At 45.3% G+C, this 6,745-nt stretch overlaps 1 protein-coding gene across 3 annotated transcripts in view; it reads left to right on the forward strand.

Annotated features, from left to right (window-relative positions):
- The first annotated feature begins 22 nt into the window (after positions 1-22).
- The window catches only part of ASH1L (ASH1 like histone lysine methyltransferase), a 266,220-nt gene continuing 259,497 nt past the window's right edge, over positions 23-6,745 (forward strand). For all 3 annotated transcript variants that reach the window (XM_027773787.1, XM_027773788.1, XM_006153395.3), the window contains exon 1: positions 23-367. The gene's annotated coding sequence lies outside the window, so the exon portion shown is untranslated. The remainder of the gene's footprint in view (positions 368-6,745) is intronic.

The following is a 6,745-nucleotide window of genomic DNA, read 5'->3' on the forward strand; positions in this document are numbered from 1 at the left end:
GAACGCGAGGAGGGAGGAGTGGGAGGTGGGGGGGCACCAGGCGCCCTTCGCTCCCTCCCTCCCGAGGAGCCGCCGCCGCCGCTCTGCCGCCGCCGCCGCTCCCGCCGCCATTTTGGGTTCGCTTTGCGGAGGGGGAAACGATTCTGTCTCGGTTGCGGGACCCGCCTCCCCTCAGTTTCCCCCCCTTTAGCCCTACGCCTTTTCCTTCTCCTCTCTCGCATTTCCGCCAGTCCGCTTACCCGCTGGCCGCCTCCTGACAAGCGGGGGGGAATCCGCTGTGGACCAAGGGAAGCGGAGGAGCCTAGCGGCCACCCCTCTTCCCCACTTCCCTGCACTCTCATCGCTCTCGGCCTCGGCCTCTGACACGGTGAGTAGAACGGTTTGGGCAGGCCTTTGGGCCTAAGTACTCTTTCTGCGACTCAATCCTTGGCTTCCTGGGAGCTACTGTCATCTCCCGGACCTGGACCTCCGGGAGAGCGGTGGTAAGGATGGGGGAGGGGAGAGTAGGGAAGGGTATCCTGAGCCGATCGGGAAGTCCCTCCAGGCGGAGGTGAAGGGGTGTCCCTGACAGGCGGGCTCCTGGCTTGGGGGAGGGGGCGGGAAAGTAAGCGAATGGAGGCGGAGTCGGCTGTGCCCCTGACAGGTTAGTTTGTGTATGTAGGCATGATAGGAGCTCCCCTATAGTCTAGGTTGCGTCTGTTAAGGGATAAGAGTGGCAGGGGAGATGATCTGCAGAGGGTAGTTTACCTGTATAACAAGGTCCGTGGTGTCCCCGACAAAGCCGAACTGTGCGTAGGAACCATTGAATGAGCGCAATTTTACAAGTTTAATAAATGTCACTGGTCTGTGCATGGAAAGAGATGTTTTTGGTCTAGAAGACAGATGGTCTGTTGGTGTGTAGCGGCTGTGTTTGTGTGTGTGTGCAGGGATGGAAAGTGTTCCGGAAGAGTTTGCCTGTGTTTGTTTAAGTGTTATGGAGTCCCCTTATAAGTTAGCTTATTTTTAAAATGAATGTTGGGATGGTCTCTTAGGTTAATGTATGTGTGAGCACTTTAGGGATTGGGAGCACCCAATCACTTGTTTGGACAGTAATGTTGTACATTGTTGGTAATGACAATATTGTAGACGATATATATGTGTGGGATCGGGAAGGAGAGAAAGTTGGCATAACCAATCGTGGTCATAAGAATAGTTGGTGTGTTTTGACTAGAGCGATTTGTGTAAATGTGAAGGCCCAGAACATCTTTAACAATTAGGAAGTTATAAAGAATGGGTGACTTTTTAAAACTGCGAGCCTATGTTAATACTTTGTAATAGAGTAAGACTTTTATATTCAGAGTACTCTCTGAGTTTTTCTGGGAAAATGGTAGGATAGTTGTTTCTTCCCATTTTACAAAATAAGAAGGTGTGGCATAAAGACAACTTTTCCCCAAGGTCACATGTTAAATTAGTGACAAAGTTGGGACTGTGAGGCCTGTATGTTTTACTACTAATCCAGTAGTATTAATATATGCATCATAACATGGTGCTTCAGGAGGTCTTTGTTGGGAAATCTGTGCATATCAGAAAAATAGGGGCTTTGTTCTTTCTTTTTTTTTTCTTCCTTTCTTTTATAGATTTTCACCCAGAAACAGAGAAAGATAGATAGGGAAGTGAGAAAATCACTGAGGGAGCAAGGATGGGAGAGAGATGGCCTTGATGAAGTTTCTTTTCTCCTCTCGGGATTTTGGGCACACATGCACATGCGTCCCGTGTAATTTTCAAGCTGCAGGATCTGGGGCTCCAACCCCTGTCAGCCAAGGGGGAGTCCAGTACCTTAACCACCACCCATCTGCTGTCCCCAGTCATATGTTTTATGTGACTTTTTTTAAAAATAATTATTTATTTTATTTTTATTTATTTATTCATTTATTTGTTAATTTGACCAGAGAAAGACAGAGGTTGAGAGTGAGAGAGAGAGGAAGTGAGAAAGCAAGCCACCAGATTCAGGACTCAAACCCTGGTCGGCCATGTGGGAGTGTTCAGCGCCTTAATCACCATGCCACCTGGTCCCACTTTTGGGTTATATTTGGGAGATAACAATTGTGTCAGACATGTCTATGGAATGTAGGTTGTTCTTAGCCAATCTGACCTGTATGAAATGGGTATGTGTGTTTCTATTATTTTGTGTTTATGAAGGAAGAAGAGCAGGTCTGACGCTTAAGCTTATATGTTTGAGGGAAGGAAAGCTTTCAGTTTAACCTAGAACAGCTACATGGGTGTTGACAGCTTTGTTTGAAAAACTCAGTGGGTGAAAGGATTCTTTTTCGTTCATTCAACAAATGTTTATTAAATACCTTTTCAGCAAATGGTTCCTGTTTTGGGGTGAGAATAGTCAAGGTGTCCCTGTTGAAATAACCTGGTTGCATATCAGGAGAGTTGTCTTGACAGTGACAGGTATTGAGTTGAGTGAGGCAGGTAAGTCATTGTGGAATTTAAACCAAAAACTTTCCTTAAAAATCTATTCAGTTTGGGACCAGCAGTTAGCGTAATGGCTATGTCGCTGGACTCCCACGTATTCGACCGCAGTTTGAGTCCTGGACCCGGTGGCTTAAAACTCACGCCGGGCGCGTGTGCGAGCGTGCCCAAGATCCCGAGAGGAGAATGGAGGATAAGGGATTGCGACGTGGCCATCCCCCCTAGGGGGTGATTTCTCGCTTTCTGTCTCTCTCTCTCTGTCTGGCGAGCACACGTGCCCTATTGCAAAAACCTCTCCAAAAAAACAACAACAAAAAATCTATTCAGTTTGGAGAGAATTTAAGTCTTCCAGACAATTTAATATGAAAGGGTACAGGAGTATTTAAGAATTTAACAAAGTGGCCAAAATATGGTAGAATGTGCATTCTTAGACATTTTCTTTTGGCATTTATGAATAAACTGTTCTTGGGATCTGGAAATTGTTTATATGTGCTGTGGATATTGGAAGTTCTTGGCTGGGCTGAAGGAATTCTTCGAAAGGCTAATTTTTAGTACAGATTCCTATTATAAATATGGGAAAATGCTTGAACTAAGCCAGGTTAACAGTATTCCTTTAGAAAATAGCATGTTTCTTACTGTGCTAGATTAGTTGTTTTTAAAGTTTTTTGGGGGTTACTTATCTCCCTGAAAATATGATGAGAGACAAATTGGATCCTCACATTAAAAAAGGAACATAAGCACAATCACATGAATTATGTATATAATTTCAGGAACTTAAACTGTAATGAAATAGAACCAATTTGTATTCAATTCTTGTTTGAAAGCCTTTTTTAAAAAAATTTTGTCTTAGGGTAGATATGTGGTTATGAGCTTAAGCTGAAAGATTCTTTGACAGTAAGAACTTTAGGGAACCAGCAATTAGCGTAATGGCTATGTCGCTGGACTCCCACGTAGTCGACTGCGGTTCGCGTCCCGGACCCGGTGGCTTAAAACTCACGCCGGGCGCTTGTGCGTGCGTGCCCAAGATCCCGAGAGGAGAATGGAGGAGAAGGGATTGCGGCGTGACCATCCCCCCTGGGGGGTGTTTTCTCGCTTTCTGTCTCTATGTCTCTCTCTGTCTGGCGAGCGCACGCGCCCTACAGTGAAAATCTCTCCCAAAAAAAAAAAAGAATAAGTTTTTGTTTTAATTCTTTGCAAACTTACTTTTGCTATGTTTTTACATGATTTTGAATTAAGTGATAAGGGAGTATCTTGTAGCACAGATATGTATGACTTTGTTCTTTTTTAGAAGTTTATTTATTTCGAGACCAGCAGATGGTGTAATGGCTATGTCGCTTGACTCCCATGTTGTTGACCGTGGTTCGAGTCCTGGACCTGGTGGCTTAAACTCTCGTTAGGTGCATGTGCATGCATGCCTAGGATCCCGAGAGGGGAGTGAAAAAGGGATTGCGGTGTGGCCATCCCCCCTGGGGTGTGATTTCTGCTTTCTGTATCTGTCCCTGTCTTTCTGGCGAGCGCACACACCCTATAGCAAAATCTCAAAAAAAAAAAAAAAATTTTTTTTTTCTGAAAGAACTAGATCAGCAACTGAGTCTCACACCACAGTTCTTCCCCTTGCTTTCCTAGGCAGCCAGTGTCATGGATGCTTACAGGTTTACTTGGAAACCAAACCCTGATTCTCTATATGGGTGCAGCATTGTGGAGCAGTACTGTATAACTGTGCCACTATAGTACCTTTTCAGTACCTTTTTCTTTTCTTTTTTCCCCCAAGCCACTGAGTCCAGGATTCAAACTGTGCAGTCAGCATATGGTATCCAGCTGTCTTAACCACTAGGCCACCAGGCCAGCCCAGTATCTTTTCGTTTTCAAACTCTTTTAAAAAATGTTTTTTTTCTAATTTATGATGGAGTTGTGCACACACATTTCAGAATGAGGGAGTGAGTGGTCATGCCTTGATCCCATTCCTTCAGCCCTTCATCAGTCAGATCTTGGGCATGAGTGTGTGGAGTATTTCTGGTTGGCCTGGCTTGGGATTGGAGCTGTAGTCACCATGAAGGATCTGGATTCTCTTGAGCAACACATTACTGATGTACCATAGAGCCAGGCCTATTTTCAAACTCTTGAGAAGCAAGCTCATTTTTTCCAGTTTTGCATTAGGACTAAGGTAGTTTAAAACTTGTATTTTGGAGTTTAGCCTAGTTATGACATATTGAGTTACTCCTATGCAGGGAACATAAAGATGAATAATATATTGACTCTGTCCTTGAAGAAATGTTTAACCAATTGAATCTATGAATTATGTGATAATGGGGCTCTCAAAAGGACAAGGAGGGAAGCATATTAAGATAATTTGAGATTTTATAATTTATTTGCAGAGTTTTAGCTATTACTCTTAGGAAGCTGTAAAGTCTTCATACTCTGTATGCAACTTTGTTGGTATCTGGAGTAAGGTGGTTTTTTTTTTTTTTTTGAGAGGTTTTCGCTATAGGGCGCGTGCGCTCGCCAGACAGACAGAGAGAGACATAGAGACATAAAGCGAGAAATCCCCCCCTAGGGGGTATGGTCTCGCCGCAATCCCTTCTCCTCCATTCTCCTCTTGGGATTTTGGGCACGTACGCACACGTGCCTGGCGTGAGTTTTAAGCCACCGGGTCCAGGATGCGAACCGCGGTCACCTACATGGGAGTCCAGCGACATAGCCATTTCGCTATGACTCTGGTTCCCTGGAGTAAGGTTTTGTTAAAAGGTCTTAGTGTCATTTTTGGACATATATACAGCTACAAAACTCTTGGGGTAAAATCCAGGAGATATTTGACATATTACTTATGGAAATGATGTTTTGTATGTTTTTTAGTTTGCTGTAGAATGCATGTACTCACCAGAGAGAGAGAGAGAGAGAGGGGAAAAGTGAGAAATCCTGTACCCGTTCCCACTGGGGATGATTATGCTACGTTCTCTTATCTGTCCTCCCCTTTGGATTGTGGGCATACATACATGCACCTGGTATGTTCTTCAAGCCACCTCTCTGAGACACTAACCAAGCAGTAGGCCAGGTGAGATCCAACCACCTTAACTTCCATGCCACTTGCTGACCCTGTGTGTTTTTTGTTTGTTTGTCTGCTCCAGGCTCCTGAGTAGCCCTTGGCTTTTTAAATTTTTTTATTTTCAAGGTTGGTTTAGGAATCCAGCTGGGCCTCCTACATGGCCTCATTCTGCTAAGTAGCACCATCATCCTGCATGGGCTACTGCGGGTGGTTCAAAAAAATGTTTTTTTTTACTTATTTTTTTTGGAGAGGGTTTTTTGCTATAGGGCACGTTCGTTCGCCAGACAGAGAAACAGAAAGCGAGAAAGCACCACCCAGGGGGCATGGTCAAGCCACAATCCCTTCTCCTTCATTCTCCTCTCGGGATCTTGGGCAGGCACACACACACGCCTGGCGTGAGTTTTAAGCCACTGGGTCCGGGACGCGAACCGCGGTCGAGTACGTGGGAGTCCAGCGACATAGCCATTACGCTAACTGCTGGTTCCTGTCAAGAAAATGTTTTAATAGGACAGATGGCCTAGCTGTGGTAGAGCAGTGGTAGGGTGCCACTGCTTAAGACTGGAGCCACATGGGAGGCCTGGATTTGGATCCTGGGCCAGCCTGAACAGTCTGGATCAGAGTAGCACATACACGTAGTCCTTGCTAACTAGGTGGCTAGGGCAGAAGGGTGTGATGTAGTGAGAGTGTCAAAAACACTTCTGCTGTGACCAGCAGATGGTGGAATGGTTATGTCCCTGGACTCCCACATAGTCGATCGCAGTTCGAATCCTGGGCTGCGGGTGGGTTCAAACTCACACCAGGCATGTGGGCATGCGTCCCCACAATCCTGAAAGGAGAATGGAGGAGAAGGGATTATGACGTGGCCACCCCTGGAGGCGTGTTTTCTCACTTTTTCTCTCTATGTCTCTGTCTCTCCAGTGAGCGCATGTGCCCTGTAGCAAAAATCTCTCAAAAAATTTTATAAACTACTGTTGGTTTTGACTCTGCCCCTTTTCCAGGTAGACCATCTTTGCAGTAATAAATATTTCCCTGTGAAAGGAAATAAATAAGTAGAGATAACTTTTAAAAAATATGTACCTCTCTCCCTCTCATTAAAAAAAGGATAATGAGGGAACCAGCAGTTAGCGTAATGGCTATGTCACTGGACTCCCACGTAGTCGACTGCGGTTCGTGTCCCGGACCGGGTGTCTTAAAACTCATGCCGGGCGCGTGTGCGTGCGTGCCCAAGATCCTGAGAGGAGAATG

Source organism: Tupaia chinensis, unplaced genomic scaffold (genome assembly GCF_000334495.1).
Source record: "Tupaia chinensis unplaced genomic scaffold, TupChi_1.0 Scaffold000374_1, whole genome shotgun sequence".
Taxonomy (NCBI): domain Eukaryota; kingdom Metazoa; phylum Chordata; class Mammalia; order Scandentia; family Tupaiidae; genus Tupaia; species Tupaia belangeri.